Raw genomic sequence first — 21,543 nt, 5'->3', positions numbered from 1 at the left:
AAGCTGAGCTAAAATTATTTTTTATCCAATCAGTTCATTCAGACATTGTATACTCCACCTCTATTAGAAGCTCCTGAAAGAGTAATAAAGAGTTGTTGGTCTGTACCAAGTTCACAAAACTGACAGGGCTGAATCCACCAAGAAATATTCCAATTAAAGGGATTCATTGGAGGGAGCAGAAGTTCCCATATGTGTGGCTCCCATATGTGGCTTCCATATGTGGCTTCCATATGTTTTGGCAAGACTGGAATGAGGTGCTTACTAGTGGATTGTACACATTTACCATCTGATCTGTCCATCTACCAATGTATTACTTTGTAGTTCTGGTCCTTTTCTGTAGTTTTGATGCTCTCCTGGCTGGTTTTGAGGATCAGATGATCCAAGCATCTCAACATGCAATGGATTTGCCTCAGAAGTTAGAAATACAGCTCGTTTGGGTAATAAGTTTAGAAACTAGCATTTTCCAAGTCTGGGTAGACAAAAACTATCCTGTTCACAGGTGTCTGTTTTACTACTTTGAGCCTGGAGTTGATCACATTGCTCAAGTTTAATTTTATTTCTCCTTCAATTTTTTTTTAAATGTAAGAGGACACCAAGAAAGCAAAATAATTATAGATTTCTCATCTCTTTTATGGTCTGTCAGAAGTCTGCTATCACATATGAAGCCAGTACAGCATATATTTAATGTCAGCTTGAGAGAAGAAACACTTTCATAAGTTCTCTCTGAGTGACACATTTGAAATGACATCAGTTTCTCGCTTTAAAACCCATTGTTATTAGATCTCTGTTGCTATTTATGTTGGGAATATGCACATGGATGTCAAAACAGTATATCAACTTTGCTGATTGGCTGCACCCACCACCTGTTGCCATGGCAACCAAACAATTGCTTTTAATCTTGTGCCCCAAATTGCCTGATTTAGTTTTGTTTGTTTCTTTACATAGCTGAAGTTTCAGACTGAATCTCTTTCCCTAGTAGGAATCCTACGGATGTGCGCGTGCGAGAATGTGTCTCTGTGTGTGACTTATTTGTTAATATAGGCTTCTGAGTTCATAGGGCTATCAAGCTTAACTAGATTCTGCAGCTGTGCCTGTAAAAGCATCCTCAGTGGGACAGCAGAAGGAAGGAATATTTCTTGGACCCATACTCTGTGTGCATGAGAGAGAGAGAGAGAGAGAGTGTATGTGTGCGTGTGTGTGTGTGTTTATGTATAAGTGAGAGAGAGAGAGAGAGAAACCTGTAGATCTCCAAAGTTAAAAGCTTTTGTTCAAAGTATGTAAACAGAAGGATTAGGCTTGTACGCTAGTTAGCTGGAAGTCTGAGATCACTTCCATACAAGGTGTTTGTGATGGCCCCAGATAAGCTCCACATCCCTGTGATCTCACTCCACTGTGAGATGAGCTGATTTAATTCTGGTTTACTAACAGGGCAAGAAGAACCACTCTGAAACTAGAAATGCTGGAGTACTGCAGCACATGGGGGTGCACATCTCCCTTAAAGACCATCCCTGGTCACTTTTAAACTACTTGGGTGGGCTTGTGGACTGAAAAGAATGATAGCGTGTCAATGCCTTTATAGAATCTCAGAGGAGCACCATGAATGAAATATATAGATCAATAGTAGAGCTCAGAAGTTACAAATGGGTGGTTCAGTGTTAAATCCTTGACAATTCCAGGAAGAATTGGAGAAGGCTTTTGCCTGCAACCCTGGAGAAGCCAGGGTTGATAAAGGCCAGGTAATCTGTCTAGGATTTGGTAGGACCCTACTGGCAGGACCCTACCCAAATGCTCATTTTGATTAAATTAAATTTTAAAAATTAAATTAAATGGCATGGTTCAAACCCAGAAAATGGGTTAATTCAGCAAGCAGGTTACATGTGTTATGTGAACACAGCCTGCCAAGTAGATGAAGCAAGGATACGACTAGTAAAAAGCTTTCTCTTGGAAGAGACATGATGAGTTGTAAGAACTTGTATATAAGGCATTTTCTCACCTCCATCTGATTTGGCATGAGAATGGAAAGAAATAGGAAAGAAATAGCTAAGAAAGAGAACGTCTATGGTAGAGGGGCAGAGACTCCTCAGAGAGCTCACATTTCAAGAGCTCACTATCTGCATTCCCAAAGAGCTCTCTGATGTCCTCTCATGGTTGTTTCAACTATTCTCATTTCAAACCATTTGGAGAAACCTTGCCAAGGGCTGATATACACTGACATGGAAAGAGCTGTGTGGCCCTCAGAAAGACACACATCAACCTCTGATAAACCCATCTAAATCAGTGTAGCATGATTTGGACAGAGATCATTTCTTACCAAGCCGCTTCAAGCCTTTTCACACATTACACTGAACCAACTTTGGCTTTACCAGAAGTGTATGATCAAAGTAGCAGCCAGGAAGCCACTTCTCAGCCTACATCCCTAGCAAGAATGCAAAACCATACATTTAATTGTAAAAAGATTTGAGAAATAAGGAGGAATTAGCTGACTGCGACAGCTATTAAACAGTGGTACAGCCTGTCTCTTGGAATTGCTCCATCGCTGGAGGTTTTCAAGCAAATGTTGGACAACCATTTTTCTCAGATGCTATCAGGATTCCTGCCCTGGGCAGGGGACTGGGCTAGAAGACCTCCAAAGTCCTTTCCAACCCTTACCATTCTACAAATTAAGACACACAGCCCACTGTAGTCCTGAGTCTTAGAAGAACAGAACATCATTGCCTTGTTTGGTTGAACCTGGAGAGTTGCCGCTAGTCTGAGTAGACCAAAGTAGGATGGACAGAACAAGAGTTGGGCTCAGAGATGTTCTAGACCATTGGCCCATTATTATAAACCACTCCTTGTTAATGTAATATAAAATGCAGTTGGAGAGAATACCTGTACACTTGTTGCTTGTCTGTAATTCATACCATTATATTCTGTCAACTTCAGTGTATGGAGAAGATCAGGATGTTTGCCAACAACTCAAGCAATCTGTGATGCCCTTGTTGCCTTCCAAGCTAAACAATCAATGGTTGTCATTCACGCTCACCCTCTTTTCATCTGTGTGGAGCTTATAAATTCCCCATCCACAGAAAAATAAGGGGGAATATTGCTAGCATTTCTGGTGATGATGCCAAAATGACACCCACCTGCACAGGAACGTCCTCACATACTTACCACAGCTATGTTCTTGTTATCCATGCCTAGATAAAGTCAAGTCATTTTCATGTTTATGTCATCACACGTGTGTTGTCATTGCGTTCCCCCCCCCCCCTTTATGGGCATGCTATGTTATACAAAAACACACTGAGGATGGACACAGAAATGTTGGGCTGGATCATCAAGACTACCAGTAAATTCAGGGGTCCTTGTAACATGGTCGTCCGTAAGATTTTGTGGCAGAATGTAAGCTCTGGCTCTGAGAGCAATACTGGCTCTCAGTAAGTGACGGTTATGACCTCTTCTCATGAATCTAATTCCTAAAAGTTATTGGTTGGGGTTTTTCACCCCATGATCAAATCCTCAATCAGGAAAAAAGTTCATCTGGATTAGTCACAGCCTCTCTCAGTTGAAATGTCTTCCCAACGATTCTGGAGAAACAACAGAAAGCAGATTGAACTTTATGGAGGAATGGTGAAATACAATTTTTCTAACTAAACATAAATAGCATAACTATCTCTGAAATTTTATAAATATATAACCTTGATCTCTACCATTCTGGGCAAGAACTGGCTCACAATGCAACAAAGCACATTGATAAAGTACAAGATGACACCCTGCAGAAACCCTTTCATGTTGCCGTCTGTATTAATCTCAACAGGCATAACCTAACTTCGCTCTTGAAACAAGGCGGAATGTATAAATGGAACACAAATCAGACCATGCTAACTCTAGTCTAAATTAATCTGATCTCGTGTGATTCTTTTCATCAATTTAACTAATAAGAGTTACAAAATTACATACTGACACAACATATGGTTTGCAATATGTGCATGTATGTATTATGCTGGGGTTGGCACTAAATGACTATGATTATTTCAAAACTGCTTCATTCATATTGAAATGGGTTGCTTTGATTTGCTGTTTTTCAGTGAAATGAACAAGATGTCTTCCTAGGAATCAAATATGTGTTATTTCATGGGTTGGCATCATTTTGCAAAATAGTCCAGATACTGCCCCAATAATTATTTCTTTTAAGGACCAAAGCCTTAAGACATTGCTACAACTTGTGAGATGTTGGCAAACTCTTCCTTTGATCTCACAGGACCTCATGTGAAAACATCAACAGTTTATGAGATTTTCTGATCTTTCAGGATTATAAAGCTGCAGTGATGCCCAACCTAGCTAACTTCCAGATGTGTGGACTTCAACTCCCATCATTTTCCAGCCACTATAGCCATTGATGAGAATGTTGGGAATTGAAGTTCATGTCAAATTTTCAAATTTCGAAGTTGCCCAAATTGGAAAATACTGGATATTGGATGTTTTGAGCACACAGACACCATATTGCCAATTCCTGCTTTTATAGCACAAAGGTTTCAAAGGTGTCCCATACACCTTTTTTTCCCATTAAAAGGGAAAAGTAATAGCAGTTCTCTGATCTAATCCAAAGAAAACTCCATTGAGCGCAGTGCTGTCTACTCTCATGTAAATTTGGGTCTAAAGATTCAGAGCAATAAATAAGTGGAATACTTCAATTAACAGTTTCTCTTTAGATTACTAGAATTTCTTTGGTTGAATAATTCATTCTAACCATCTCTTACTACATAAACTAGGGTTATTTCCACACTGGAATTTCCACAATGTAATAGTTAAAAAAAAAAAAAAATCCCCTCTCACCCCTATGGGTGGTAGGTGTCTTCCTCAGTCTCGGGTCTGCTACCAGAGGCCTGGGAGTTTGAGGGTTCTGCGCAGTATCTTAGCTGTTCCTAGCACTGCACTCTTCTGGACAGAGAGCTCTGATGTTGTTCCTGGGATCTGTAGCCCCTCTCCCAGCTTAGGAGTCATAGCCCTGAGTGCTCCTACCACCATTGGGACCACTTTGGTCTTTACTTTCCACATCCTTTCTAGTTCTTCCTTCAGACCCTGGTCCTTCTCCAGCTTCTCATACTTCTTCCTGATGTTGCTGTCACTTGGCACTGCTACATCTATCACCACCGCTGTCTTCTGGTCCTTGTCTACTACCACAGTGTCTGGTTGATTGGCCAGTACCTACCATCCATCTGGATCTGCAAGTCCCACAGGATCTTAACCCTGTTATTCTCCACAACCTTCGGTGAAATCTCCCATCTGGACTTGGGAGGGTCTAGCTCATACACTGTGTACATGTTCCTGTACACAGTGCCAGCTACTTGGTTGTGCCATTCAGTGTATGCTGTTCTTGCCTGCATCTTCCACCCTGCCACTATGTGTTGGACTGTTTCTGAGGCCTCTCTGTACAGTCTGCACCTTGGGTCAAGTCTAGTGTGGTAGACCCCTGCTTCCATGGATCTGGTGCTTAATGCCTGTTCTTGTGTTGCTATGATCAGTGCCTCAGTGGTGTCTTTTAGTCCGGCCCTTTCCACCACTGGTAGAATTTCCCAATGTCAGCCACCTCAGCATTTTGTCAATGGTACATCACATGCAGGGGCTTGTCTTGTCATGGCACTTCCTCTGCTTGAACCTCCTCCCATGTCTGCTGCTACCTCAGGCATTGTCTCAGCAGCTCATCTTTGGATGCCACTTTATTGATGTACTCCTGGATGCTTTGGGTTTCATTCAGGACAGTGGCTTTGACACTCACCAGACACCACCCACCTTCTTTCTGGCTGGTATACAGTCTCTGGGTGTTGGACTGAGGTTGGAAACCTCCATACATTGTGAGGAGCTTTTGGGTCTTCACATCAGCAGCTTCCATGGTGTGGATCATGTCTGGGCCAGGTCCGTGTAGCTCTTCATGTTCTTGACCCGCTGTTGGATGTCTGCTACTGTGATGGTAACTGGTTCCTGTTCTGGGAGTTTGCTGTGGTCTGCTCTCAGGTCCTGTAGCTACTTTGCAGTGGTGTTATGTGTCTTCTCTTTCTCCTGTATGTTCTTCCAGTACTGTTCAGTTTCTGCTGTTGGTGGCTCTGCTGTTACTGTGTTGTTGCACTGCAGTTGGGAGTACACCTTGGATGGTTCTTTAGAGAGCAGGGCATTTATCTTCTTGGCCTCTGCTTCTCTAGTATATCTCCTTAGCCTGGTAGTCAGTGCTGTGAGCCTTTGTTTAGCAGTCTTTAGGGCTTCAGATGGAGTCAGGCCCTTGTGTTTTTTTCAGTAGCCAAGTCCTATCCTTAATCTCCACACCCTTCTGTAGTTCACCAGCTGACCAACTTCTCTCCAAGTCATATATTACGTCCAAAATGTGTAGGTCACTAATACTGTAGTGTTACTAAAATTACTCTCAGTAATTTTAAAAATAATGTTTCATTTTAAAAGATGGATGAAATTGAATAATTGGTGAGAAAAGTTTGCAAGCAAAGAGAAATTTTGGACCCTCAGTATTTGGCAATGAGGTTGGTACCATATTTACATAATGCACTATTCATACAAATTATCATGTCAGTAGCTATTATACCTTCCTTGAGAGGAAAAATATTGTTTCCTTGCTTTACCATATTTGACCATTTTAGGCCTATCCTAGTCTAGCATTCTGTTTCTCACAGTGGTCAACTAGATGTTTCTGGGAGATCACCTTAGGACATGGAGGCATACCCCCCACTATTTCCTGGTAACTATAATTCAGAGGCATGCACTGAGATAACACTGAATCTTCAAAACAGCTCTTGATAAATCTGCATTTTCAATGACATCCATATGCTGACTCTTGCATTTTTCACTCTGAGAAATGCTTTGGCCCTTCACGAGATTAAAATTTTCCAAAATTGCTTTGAAGTCCAAGGGAATCCTGCTACAATCTATACAACCTGGTTATAATTCTGCATGCCAGATTTTAACTCTCTTTAGTTTCCCTTAAAATTTCCTAGTGGATTTACCATACTCCTAAATTTATTTTGATTTTAGATGAAATCTCGCTGGCAACCATTAGTAGTTACTTTTTAGAGTTTGAAATATTGTAGAGCTGTCATTAGAAAGAGAAACACTACACTTTAAATTCCTCACTCTTTAATAACAGATGTTAAGCTTCTGCAAAACCAACCATTCTTTGCTGTAACACATTGGAAACCTTGATTAAAGTAACAAAGCAGCTGTTACCACATGCAAGCTGGTAAAGTAAATTGCTTCTGGATTCAATTCAATTCTTATTGGGTACTAGTGGGGATTTTTTCCCCCTTTTTAAAAAAACTAGAATTTTGCCCCCATATTTTGGCCAGTTTTTCCTCAACAAAACAACTGTTTTCCCCCGAGATTCACTCAACATTCATTTGAATTATGCAGAAAGATCTGTTTGGAAAGTGGTGTGTATGTGGGTGTGTGGGTGTCTATTTTCTGGGAGCAACCTGAGGGACTTTGATCTTGGCTCAGATAACAGCTGCTATACCTGAGAGAATTTTTGAGTTGCTATATCCAGGTAACCCTCAGGGGAGGTGTCTGGTTGACCTCAAAGTAGTCCAGGTACTTGATACTTGCGTCTTTGAAGGCGCAAAAGGACCTGGCAGCCACATTTTATCATCCTGTCAGTCTTGCATTTCTAGCTAGAATCATCAAACACAGTAAAGGAAACTCCAATGCACCTTGCTGGCTTTTTCTCTCCTTCCTGTCTTTGTAAAAATAAAAGCCGAAAGCCAGTATGGCCATGATCAGATTATGGTTGCTCTGCCATTTTATTTCTCTCTGTTTTTCTCTCTGCGTGTCGGTCTCTCTTTCTCACTCTCCTGCAAACATACAAAAGTCGGTGGAGGAAAAAAAAGATTCTGAGTCCCTGGTGCAGAAGCATAAGGCAAAGAAATGAGATCCCAGAAGTAACAGTGGGAAAGGATAACATCAGCTGAAGCCATCAACTGTTCAACTTATTGCAGTTCTATCAAGACTATGGTTACATCTGGGATTGCATTTGGGAGATCTTGCTTCAAGTACCACTGTGGTTACTGGGCTCCTTCTGCAGTGTTGTGGAAGTCATGATGGCTCAGTGTTCCAGCACAAACCTGCACATATCAGGTGGGAACTGACCAGAATTGGATTTTCCTTTCATTTACATTAAACTGAGTTACTGTATTCTTTTACATTAAATGAACATCAAGTCATTAAATGCAGTTGATATATACTCCAATTTTGGAGCATCTTTGGGATGGATTCTGGGGGCTTTCAGAAGGTGCAGGTGGCCCATGGAACTTCAGCTTTGTGGCCCTGACAGAAGATGTAAGCTTCTTTGTTCTATTCTGATACCAGAACCATCATTAATGGTAGCAATTGTATAATCCTATGACACTCAAGAGATAGTGTTTGTAGAGGGCCTGAATGGCGTCTTTCTGGAGTTTTGTGCAAGGTGATTTTGGTATCCAGGATATGAATGCTATCATATAATGTTCCAGGCTAAACTGATTGTTACCAAACTGGGAATAATAGTACTGGCTTCAAATGATTAACACAATTAATTGGTAAAATCAAAAGAAAAAGTAATTTACTCAGAGATGAACAAGAAATAAAGCAGAACATGATTATTACTAAGAGGATTTAAAATAAAAAATAAAAGGTCAGGTGGCATTGGGAGTCTGGTGGGGAGAGAAGGAGGTAACCAAAGTATCATGTGACAGAGATCAGGGTTATGTGCTTCAAGTTATTCACTGGGTAAAAGTGTATTCAAAAGGAAAATAATACCAAATATTAAAGCCAGCTGTAGGAAATTACAACAGCCTTCTGCACTTCAGAGTGTTGAAATCCACATATCCATGAGTGTTGAGATTCAGGAAGGTGGAATTGTAAGATGAAAAAAATAGGACCTCATCTTGCTTCTACAGGATGTATATAACACATTTTTAGGACTGCCCTCACCATTTTACTCTCAAAGAGATTTTCAAAATTTGGTCCTGTTTTGGAATCTATATTTTTAAAGTATATGTGGGGAACATTTTTCCACTACCAAAGTTGGATCCAGACTTATGCATACTTAGAGTGGACCTACTGAAACCAACAAGCCTTGAATTACTCATCCAATATTTAGATCTGGGGACTCCAAATATACCAGCCATTATGTTCCTTTTTGTAGGATTTCTTTCAGTCAAATCATTAAGTTCTCTAATATAAACCATAGAGATATTGGGGAGTTTTTGGTTTGTTTGTTTTGGGCTCTAAATAATTTAGGTGAGTGAGTTACCTTTAGGCCAGATGCTTGATTTATGCAGATGGCAAAAATAAATTATTCAGAAATAAGAGACAGGCAAAAAACAGACGGGAAAGGCAGCCAAGGCGAGACACCCAGGGGGCACCTGGTTTGCAGTTCTCAAATAAGCTTCTGCAAGACTTAACTGCTGGTGTTAAAAGAGGAATTTTATCATATTGAGTAGCAAGAGGCCCACCAAATGGTGGGTAGATGTGAATACAAGTGGTTCAGAACATTAACAAATAAGGATGAAGGAAGAGGATTGGTGCGCTGCTCTAAGTATTAATCCCTCTCCTTTGGAAAAACAGGATTTTCTCTTACTTTTCTTGCTTCTGTTAATATCCATATGTCTTCATTTAAGCATTACATCATAAACTTAATAAAACTTGCAAATAAAAGGTCTTTTTTTTTGCACTCTAGAGACAATAGATCAGTGCATACCCTGCAGAAAGAAGTTTCCACTTTCAATCCATGCTATTTAGATAATTCTAGTCTGTCTTCAGACCACCCGTTTATCCAGTATCCAAACTTCAGAGTTCACTGAAGAATAATATCAAAAGTCTGTACTATTATAACAACCCACCAACATTTTAGAATCATTGCAAGGTTTTGAGTTTCTTAGAACTCATCATCAAGAAATACCATTAAAAACCAGGCGGAAAAACTATGGGGAATTATAGCTGATGTTAGCAACCTTTCGTGCATCAGTTGCCTTATTAAATGGAGTCCCAAAGAACTCCATTTTGCATGTTGGCTGGCATGGTGATATATAAAGTGATGTTAAGTCACAACAAAGTCTCTCTCTACAGATGCTGGGAGGCACACATATCAGCATTTGATTTTTTGAGACTCTCATTTCTGTAACTGCAAATCGCAGCACCTAGGATCGACATTACTTCCATCCTATGTGACGTAAAATACAGCTAGTCCTCGTTTAGCAACCACAATTGGGATTGGCAACTCAGTCGCTAAGCAAAGCGGTTGCTAAGTGAAACTGCAGCTGTGCTTATGATCTTATTTCAACTTTCCAGACCTGCGAAGGTTGTAAATTGGTTGCAAAGTTACTGTTTCATAACTCTGAATGGTGCTAAATGAGGCAGTAGTTTAAATGAGGACTACCTGTAGATCCAGTGACTGCTGGGGAGGGGGACAGGGAACAGATATCAGTTAGTAAGGAAATGTCTCTATTCCTGCAGGAATTCTATGGACCTTGTTATTTCTTTGCCAATGCCTTCTTTAAGGAAGTTTCTGGGAGTTCACATCCTACCTGAGAGCCCTAGATTTTCTGGCAGTGTCCCATCCAATATTAAGCAGAACCAACCCTGTTTAACCTTTTTCAGATCAACCAAGGTCAGCTAGATGCTGTAACATTAATTAGGCAGTCTTTATATTCACAAAGCTGGAATTAATTTAAGGCATTCTCTGGGTATCAGTCAATCAAATCCAGCTTGAGAAGGGAAATTTAGCGACTGTAGTGTCCCAAAAAATAGGATGTGACGTTTTCTTTTTCCTATTACCTAAAATAAAAGTTTTAAGAACCTTTCCATGATTATAACCTTTTGATTGGCCTCATAAGGATTAATAAATCCCTGTGGATATTTTTAATTTGACTGATTTTTTCCCATAGTTTTTACCGTGTGTTATATGTCTTAGAAATTACTGGAATGAGTTGTTTGGCAATAGATTCTACACAGGAAAAAGATACACAAAACAGCATTTGATTATGGGAAAACTGAATGTAAAAAACATGTGTACTAGGAAGAGTGTACGTAAAAGTGAGTGTTTGTTTATTTATTTATTTATTTATTTGAAAGATTTATAGAGACACCCCTTTTATGTATCATAACCCTGAGCAGCTTGCAAATAATAAAATGATAAAAAGAGTAAGTATATAAAGAGGTATGGGGCCAAAAGTTAGCACAATTTGGGGGGGGAGACTTCTAGTACGTAATCATAAAACCAACATAGAAATGAGTCAAAGCAAATTTAATATTGCATCCATATTTGTGCAAAGCCGGCTTCATAGATATTTGTAAGAACCAATGATTCCAAATTTCTAGATATTTCAAGAAATATGTATTTCAAGAAACATGAATGGTTCACACTGTGCTTTTATTCCTAATGATCCCAAGCTAAATTCTGAAAAAAGCCTCTTTCATCAATTCATGCAATATGTGTAGCTTTATGTCTTTAATCACAGAAGTTATCAATATCTTTAAAAATACTTTATTGAAAGTCCATATATGATACACACCTTTACCATTTAATTTATAATTGCTGGAGTGGATACCTCTGAACCCAAAAAATCAGTTTTACTTATGCAAAGAATATCTTTAATCTTGTAATGAAGTCTAAATCCCATGTTTTGACATCAGTTTGATGCTACACAATTGAATATGACATTGTATCTTTCTTTCCATCCATAGGCAGGAAACATGTCAAATGAGATGTAAAGTGATAGCAGAATCCTATGAGAGGTAAAACTCATCCATTACTTCTTAAAAGGAGGAGCTCTGGTCAAAATTAAGCCTGCGAACAACATTTCCCATATTTTAAAATTATATTTTAAGGTTCAGGCTACAGCTTTTGATCTGCCTAGCTGAAATCAAAGGAAATTATTCCAGGATAAGTACTAATTAGCAGAGTGGTGCAGAGATCTGGATTCAAAAGAGAAAAAGTGATTTGGGGCACAGATGAGTACTTATTTTGCACCTTTTGGCACCTCTTTAAAAAAGCTGCATCTTACTTGCGCAGCCATTTGAACCCAGAACAAGATGTGTTTGATTGAAGGTGGTGCTGATAGATACAACAGGTTGGTTTACACATATCCCAAATTACCTTTTTCCTCTGTATCCAGACTACTACGCAATCCTATTAGATTCATTTCATTTCATTTCATTTTAGTATTTTATTTGTGAAGCTTGCCTCATTTTCTTTCAGGAACTCAGGAATTCCCTCTGCTATTTTTATCCCAACAATAACCACCCTGTGAAGTTAATGGGCTGAGAAACATTGACTGTGCCAAAGACACATTACCTAACACAACTAGATCAACACAAATCCCAATATAATACTTTAAGATCTTTCCAAAATTAAACAAAACAAAATCAGCAGGCCAAAACAAATGAAAAAGGGCCAGGCCCAGCACTTGATGAAATCTGAAATAAAAACATCTTAAAATGACAGTGAACGGCATTTAATGAGAAGAAAAGTCTGATCTTCTAGGGCAGAAGTTCTACCAAAAAGTGAACACAAATGCCTTTCAAAATCTTCCACTAAATTTGTATACAGAGAAACTAAATGTGTAATTTCTCCAGATTCTCTCAAAGAGTGGGTAACTTCTTGAACTTTTTTTTTCAAATCCTCTCCTACTGGAAAAGCCCAGTGGGAGGGAGGATTTTCTTCCTGATGACTTCTTCTGTGATTTATTGCAGAAAGGATTGTACAGTAAAAGACAGGACATACCCAAACACCCTTTGGCCTTCTTGGTATTTCCACATTACCACTATTTCTACTTCCCAACTCCCCAAATGATCATTTTCACTTTTGTTGACTGAGAAGCGCTGAAAACTAGGAGCAAATATCACTGCCCCATCCTGAGCTGCCCCAGATCTAGCACCAACAAAACTCTCATCTCCTAATCCACACAAAAGTGAAAGAAAGAGAAGAAATGTAAAAGCAAGCAGGCTGGTGCTTGAGAATCCTGGTTCTCCTGCCAAAGAGGAAGGGGAAATTATTAATTTAATTGTTCCCTTCATTTTGGCTACTGAGAGGGAGCTTCAAAGAAGGCAAGACAACATTCCTCTTACAGGACCTTCAAGGATGACTGAAGCTCAGGATCTGAGAAAAGAAATGAGGTTTTCTATTCCCTCCAATAAGGAAATGGACTCCCCCACTCCACTATTCCACAGCAGACAAACTGGTATCAAGCCAGAGTCCTCCTGCTCTGCTGGAAGTAAATCAGTCAAACTGCTGAAAATAGGCAACACTATAGAATTACACAGATGTGAAACCAATAGAGGAGCAACTCAACGAACTTGCGAGGAAGTGCCTTCAATTTCCACCCATGAAAATGTTGTGAAAATTCTCTTTTCTTTGAAAGAAAGTTGGAAGGAAATATGCATCCATCAGATTGAATGCGAACTAGTAGCAAAAGGCTAGAGCAAAAAATTCTGCCTGGAACTAGTCTTTCATCTGTTCTGATATTTCTGAACAGGTAGGATGTTTGTAAGTCCTTATAACATCACAGCAGCTAAATCAAGGATTAGGAAATCCCAATTCATAAGAAACTTTAAAAACAAAATAGAAAATAAAAGACGGGGGGGGGGAGGAAACTGTCACTTAACTAAGGTGAGTCTTATACTTAATAACTACTGAGGTTTGGGACACTGCAGTTTATGGCTTTCTATGGGAAGTCCAAAATCCTGAGTATCGTTGTTTATGCAAACTGAAAACATTTTCCTAGTATTTCAATCCTATCTTGACTGTAAACCAGTCCTCAAAGTAGTGCCAATGATCTTATTATAGCAATTCTGTTGTATGCCATCCAGAGTCCCTTGAAAAAGTGAGATGGGTGGCTAATAAATTGTGTAAATAAATAAATAAAAATAAATTCCCAGCTGTTTAGGGCCACTGGACACATTTGCATTCGGAGAACACAAAATGGCTGCCATGGGAACATAACAATTAAAAAGCATGGGTTTACTAATATACTCCTTGCCATCTGTTGGATATGCAGCTTCTGAGGCATCAAGTCTTTGTATCTTTTATCCTATTGACTACTAGAGGTAGTAGGACTTTGTTCTGCATTTGCCCCTGCTCTGACTTTCCAGTTGAAAGACTGATATCTTAGGCCCACCTTCCTTCATCTGGTTTCCTTTCTTCTCCTTTCCCCTTAATAAGGACAGAAAGTTTGTTTCAGGCTTTCTATCATAGTATAATTTCCTTAAAAACCTTTATTTATCTCTTTGGACTTTAAGCATTGGTCTCTCAGTATGCTCCTCATACAAATATAGTCTGTTAAATGCAGACCCCACAGAATGAACTGGAAAATTCTGACCAGAATTATCACAAACGTTCCCCCATGAACTCAAATCCAAACAAAATATTGGGCTGTACCTGCCTGTTATTTTTAAAACATATTTATTATTTTAAAATCTGCAAAAGGTCAGGCAGGGCAGGAGGCCTCATGATCCATATGAAAAATGACTACAAGCATATTGATGCCCTGGACACCATGACCAACTCTATCATAAAAAGAGATGTTGTGCCCAGCATACTACTAAATTCAAACCAAAATGAAAAGTTCCATTTTATTAGTAAAACATGTCAATGCTTTCATTTGTTTGGATATTTAGCTTATGTGTGTGGGAATGCATACATATATTCCATCCCAAATCGCAAAACTATCAAGCAGGATTATAAAACCAATCCATAACCACAGTAGGCTAACCCAATGGTTCAGCACACCTGACTAACAATTTACTTTAAATGCAAGATAAAACATGACCAGCCTCCATTATCAACATGGTAAGATTAAAATAAGCTCAAGGTATACATTACTTAAAGCAACATGTGCAGTCCCGTTACCACACACGCTCTTGGCTGAAGAACAGATTCATCAATGCCATTTTAGATGTCTGTCTGTGACAATATCTATGGCAACTGCTCAATCAGAACACAGCCCTGGAAGTTGTGGGCTTGGCTTCTCTGATCTATATTCAAGATCCTTCTAAAGTTCAATCTAGCTTCATCCATGAAAATAAAAAAGCAGGGTGGTACGTTGAGAACTACCAGGTGGAGGTACAGTTCCAGTATTAATATGAGATGACATGATGATGGGTTTTACCATTGCAAACCATTTTGATCTCACGTTGCACAAAAGGGATTATATCCATGTAGAGTGAAATGCCATTGGCACCTAATGACACTTTAGACTTCTTCTTCAAAAGCTCACACCACCTCCCACTTCCAGGGACACCATCATAGCAGGTAAAATGTTCAAAAGGTGATGGGATAAAAAAGAATTGAAGAAAAATCAAATCCTATCACAATATTTGATTGGTTAAAGATTAAGATGGTTAGAAGTAAAAGAAAGGAATATAAAGTTGGTTTATATGATCAAAGTTAAAATAGGACACTTTTTTGCAAAGTTCTGGCAACCCATTATGCCAGATTTTGCTGACACCAAGTTTGAAAAGTTGATGTGTTATGAATTTGCTTATAGATAAGGGATGGGATATGGGATGAAGAGATATCTGTTTGTAAGAGTTATTAAATTTCTTTATATTTGTTGTGATGAAGGTTGGAAGTCACTTCTCTATATATTTCTTTTCTTTTTCTTCCTTCTTTCTTCTTTTTTCCTGCCCTTTCTAGTCATGTTTTCCATTCTCTTTAAGTTTAGTTTGTATTAGGGTTTTTTACTATTGTAATTAAAATTCTTAATAAAAATTATATTTTAAAAAATGCAGAACTGCCATTAAGCACACAAACATAAGCATTAAGAAGTTGGAGTCTATCGCCATAATGAGCACAGAAGCACAGGGAGAGGTTAACAACTGACCCTCAATCAACGGAGAAGGGATATATATTTAGGCAGATACACTTTGATAGGACAAGACACTTGGTTACACGTGAGCACTGATTGGCTTATAGTTCTCTGTGCTCAGCTATTAGCCACTTGATACTTTAAAAAAAACACACACATGATGATGATGATGATGATGATGATGATGATGATGATGATGATGTCAGATAGATCAGAAAGCCCATCAGGCAGATATCAAGTCTGTAGTGCCAATGGTGTTTTTGGCTAGGCAGATAACAAAGAAAGAAATTTAAAAAATGTTTCTACTGTGCAGCCCATAGAATGATCATTACATTTACAAATAAATACGTTTATTTGAAAGTAGACCCTGCGAGCAAGCAGGACCAAAAGCCAAGAAATGTTTCTATTCATCTATACTATTTATTTATTTGCGTGGTACATCCATATCACCAGCACATAGAAATAGGATTTGTAATGTACGCACCCTTTAAAAAAATACATTGGAAGAGGTTTGAGACTCAGTTCTTGTGAGGTCAAGGGTCAGATAGTTTCACAATTAGGGTCAACTGGATGTAGAGACCAGGGTTATGGGAGAAAACTGCTATCTGATTAGCAAGCAAATTGCTGTAAGAGCTGTCAATCACATCCAGCGAAGCAAGCAAGACTGGGCAAAAATCATCTTTCTTCTCATGCATTAGTTTGGACCACTGGCAAACTACAGATGTCAAAATTCAGAGCTGATGACCATTTAGCCATTACTGAATGAAAGTTCATCATCTAGTTTTAAAAAACTTCCTGTATGGTAGTCTTCCATTCATGGTTGTCCAGATGTGGTTTGTTTGGCTGTGATTACTGACTGTTTTACAAATCTCAAAATTCACTTCATACAATGTGTAGATGGTATTAGTACAACACACAACCTGGTTATTGAATTAACCCAATGGCTGTCTTTACACAACGTGCTTCACCAGATAAAGACCTAGTGATTGCATTCAGACAACCTGTTAGGGGAACGCAGAACTGTTGTCTTCTACCGGTTTCGGGGTTGTCTTATACCAGTTTTGTGTTCCGGCTCCTTGGTCTCTACCTCAATATAGCTGTGGCCTCTGGCTGGTGCTACTGAATCCCAGGTCAGTCTGTAATAAGGCCTCCCTCATCTGTGGTTTAATTATTCATAGGAGGGCTGACCTGGCATCAATTACCAAAATCTGGCTGGCTTTGGAAGGGGGGGGGGCAGTTCAGAAATATGCCCAGTGGGATTTCAGGTGTGGCATCAGCTGAGACTCCAGGGCAGGAGTGGGGATGTAACAACTGTCATCCAGGAATCCCTGATGACTTTCAGGGGTGCTGCACCACAGGTCACCAGATGTGAGAACCTGTTTATTAAGTTGGGCTCTAGGGATCAGTTGGTATTGTTGCTGTTGTACCAGCCTCCCTGCTGTATAGCAACTTCCCTGCCTGAGCTCCTAGATTTCATTTCTGGGCTGACGGTGGAGCTCCTCAGACTTATGGTTCAGGGGAACTTCAATCTGCCTTCTCTAGGAGTGAGGTCTGAGGTGACTTGGGAGTGGTCTATCCCAGCTCATCCAGAGCCCAACATGGGACAGTGGTCACACTCCAGATCTGGTGTTCCTGTCAGAGCAGTGGCTATGTGATGTGAAATTGGGGGAACTCTTGGTGTCCCCCTTGTCATGGTCAGATCATACCCTGATTTCCATGGGATTCTCTAGTGCCACTACCAACTGCAGGGAGGTTGGACCTATTAGATTGGTCCACCCCCAATGATTGATGGACAATGGAGGGGTTTCAGAGGGAGCTGGGGGTCATTCCTTTTGGTCTGCTGCACAGTCCATCCAAAGCCTTGTTGCCACTTGGAATAGGGGTGGCTGAGGCGTTGGATCGGATTGTGCCCATGTGACCTCTCCCCTCTCGTGGAACCTGCCACTCCCCATGGTTTATGGAGGAACTGAAGGAGATGAAACAAGAGAAGGGATGTCTAGAGTTTCACTGACAGTCAACCAAGAACAAACTCAAACCAAACATGGGTTAGAGCTGCTGTTAAGGCCTACCTTGTAGCAGTAAGGATGGCGAAGTGGCAGTATTACTATGCCCTTATTGTGTCTGCAGAGTGCAGTCCCCCCGCCCCCCAGCCTTGTTTTGGGTGACACAAGCCCTCTTGGGTAAAGGGGGCCCAGGAATCCTGTTGCAGGGGCATGCAGAGGAATTTCCTCAGGATTCTTTCAGACAAAATCTCTCAGATTCACTGGCAGTTGAATGCTGGCTTTGTTGCAGGTGCAGAGGAGATGCCTGGGGTAGAGTCTTGCCTGATTATCTGGAAATAGTTCAAACCTGATGGACCTGAGGAAGTGGACAGGGTCCTTAGGTCTGTGAGCTCAGCCACCTGCTCTTTAGTCCCTCCTGGCTTGTGAAAGCGACCCGGGTGGGGTCGTGTGAGTGGGTTCTAGCAGTGGTTAATTCTCTGAGTGAGCAGGTTGTTCTTCTACTGTACCTCTTAAAGAGGACTTGGTTTGACCCCTTCTCAAGAAGCCATTACTGGACCCCACCATACTGGACAATTTTCATTCAGTATCTAACCTCCCCTTTTTGGGGAAGGTGACTGAGAAAATGGTTGTGCAGCAGCTTCTAAAGGCCTTGGATGAAGTGGATTATCTGGATCCTTTTCAGTCACAATTCAGACCCAGGTATGGGACGGAAACAGCATTGGGCACACTTTTGGATGATCTCTGGCATGGGCAGCATGGGGGTTGTGTGTCCATCCTTGTCCTACTTGACCTCTCAGTGGCTTTTGATACTATTGACCATGGTATCCTTCTAGATCTCCTCAGAGGATTGTTGTGGGTAGCACGGTGTTGTGCTGGTTTATCTCTTTTCCTCAGGGTTGATTCCAGTTGGTGGTGATCAGGGAGGAGAGGTCCCACCCTCAGCACCTACTGTGTGGGGTGCTGCAGGGGTCAGTGCTCTCCCGTTTCTGATTCAAAATCTACATGAAGCCACTGGGTGAGCATATCCATCACCATGGGGTGGGGTATCATCAATACTCTGATGATACCCAACTATTCATGTCTGCCCCTGGTGAATTAAGCAATCCTGGTGCCTGGAGGCTGTGAGGGACTGGATGGTGGACAACAGACTTCAGCTGAACCCTGGCAAGCCCGACTGGCTTTGGGTTTTGGGGCCTACTGGTTCTAGGACTATGCCATCTTTGGTTCTGGATGGGGTTGCACTGCCCCAGACAGACCCAGTGTGCAATCTGGGGGTCCTCCTAGACTCATGACTCCTGCTCACAAAGCAGGTGGGAGTTGTGGCTAGGAAGGCCTTTGCACAGTTTCATATTGTGTGTCAGTTACACCCATTCCTGGATTGGGAGGCTCTGCTCGCAGTCACTTATGTCTTAGTCACCTCCAGATTGGACTACTGTAATGCGCGCTACAGGGGCTGCCTTTGAAGAGTATCCAGCTGGTACCAGAATGCAGCGGCACAGGTAGTTTTGTGTGCTCCCAGAACATCACATGTCATACCTCTGCTCCACAAGCTGCACTGGTTGCCAGTTTGCTTCTGGGTCCAATTCAAGGTACTGGTTTTAACCTTTAAAGACCTTCATGGCATGGGACTGGCTTATCTAAGGAACCGCCTCTTCCCAATTACATCAGCCCATCCCATTAGATCTGGCAGAGAAGGCATGCTGCAGTTACCATCTGTCAGGGACTTACATTTGTGGGTACCAGGAGGCGGGCCTTCTCTGCCATGGCACCTGCCTTGTGGAACATTCTCCCCTCCAAAGTTCAGTTGGCTCCATTCCTCTTGATGTTCCGTAAGTCCCTCAAGACCTGGTTATGTCACCAGGCCTGGGGATCCCAGGGAACCAGAGACGTGTTCAGGTGGCTCCATTACTGAGATGGATATACTCAGTCTCTCCATGCCTGGAGTTTGTATTTTTTAATGTTAATAATATTTAATATTTAACACTGACTTTTTAATATATTTATATGATTGTATGCAATGTTTTTCACTGGGTTGTAAGCTGCCCAGAGTCGCCTTTGGCAAGATGGATGGCCATATATATTCAATCAATCAATCAATCAACGTATGTATGTATGTATGTATGTATGTATGTTAGGCTTGCCAAGTGTCAGCCTTAGGTTATTTTTGCATAGCAAGTTGTGCAGACTCAGCCAGTTTGATTAGTTCATTGTTCACTATATAGTGTGAACCCAGGGAATAGATTAATTCAGTAATCAAGTTAAGTTTGTTGTGTGAACTGTGGCTATACACAGCATACCTGGAAGGATTCAGAGTAAGTGAAAACACTCCCCGAGTCTAATAACTCCTAGTTAACATCAGTTTCTTGGAAGATACTTATTATTTATATAGGAATCTTATTGTAGTGTATTTTAATTAATATTTATTTTTTACTGTAAACCATCTCTTTTGCAGCTAGATGGGCAGTGACAAATTTGAAATACAAATTAAATAAAAAATAAAAAAATAAGTGGGTTGGTTCCAAAAGAACAGAAATTACAAAACAGGCCAGTCTTAAAGGCAGCCAAGCTTTTACATGCAGCAGCCATTGAATTCCAGCAACTCTTTCGCTGGAATGACTCTTCTATCCAGGAGTGTCTGGGAGAGGGTCAAGAAAGTCAAGATGGCATCTGTAACTCTGTAATTGAAGCCCTGCCCCTTTTTATTACTTTGCATCCATGATAGGATGCAAAAAAATGGGAAAGAAGTTGTGGCTTGATTTTTTGGATCCCCCCTTTGGAAGCCCCTGTTTCTATTCCAAAGTTCCCTGTACATCTGCAGAAAACTCCAGAGTGTAGGGCTGACATACACCTTTTTTAAAAAAAAAAAAGGGTTGTGTCCTGGTGATGCTTCAGTGTCCACGTTCCAAAAAGGAGGCAGGAGCAGAACAAAACCTAAATTGCATTTAATTCAGTCTAATGTAACACAATTAGTTACGTCTCTGACTGTTTGCTCAAAAAAAGCAATAGGTTTCCCTTCAAAGAAAATTTTCCCAGGGTGGCTTACACACACTTGACAATCTTCATCGGAATCTTGTTAAGACAAAGGAGAGCCTAAAAATACACATCGGAGAAAGCGAGATGGTGGGAAGAAAATTAATTAAAAAGCTCTCTGTGTAGAAGTTATCAGCATATTAACAAGTTAAAAACCTGGAATGGATTTGCCTGACAATGGAAAGATAATGAAGGTTGTCCCAGATGTGTCTGACTGGAGAAGGCATTTCAGAGCCCAGAAGGAGAGGCTTTTAGAGGGCCTGTGCAGATTATCTTAACATTCAGGTAGGCACATGGGAAGAGAGCCAGTTGGTGTAGTGGTTAAGGCACCAGGGAGATCGTGAATTCTAGTCCTGCCTTAGGGACAAAGCCAGCTGGGTGATCTCAGGCCACTCACTCTCTCTCTCTCAGCCATAGGAAGGAGACAGTAGCAAACCATTTCCAAAAATGTTGCCAAGAAAACTGCAGGGACTTATCCACATAGTCACCTGGAGTGAGAATTGACTCAAAGTAACATGACAACAACAGTGTAGAGGGCACCAGACTGGAGAATGAATGGATGGAATGAAGAGAAGATACTTACTTGGGATGGGTACAAGTAGAAATGCACCACAAAGATTATGAGAGTCCATTTGGTGTAGCAGTGAAGGCACCAGGCTAGAAACTGGGAGATCATGAGTTCTAGTTCT

Source organism: Python bivittatus, unplaced genomic scaffold (genome assembly GCF_059951505.1).
Source record: "Python bivittatus isolate LINGU-HERP-01145 unplaced genomic scaffold, Pbiv_v1 ctg000980_np1212, whole genome shotgun sequence".
In the NCBI taxonomy this organism is placed as follows: domain Eukaryota; kingdom Metazoa; phylum Chordata; class Lepidosauria; order Squamata; family Pythonidae; genus Python; species Python bivittatus.
The sequence above is the reverse complement of the archived record's forward strand: the minus strand, read 5'-3'. Positions refer to the sequence as shown.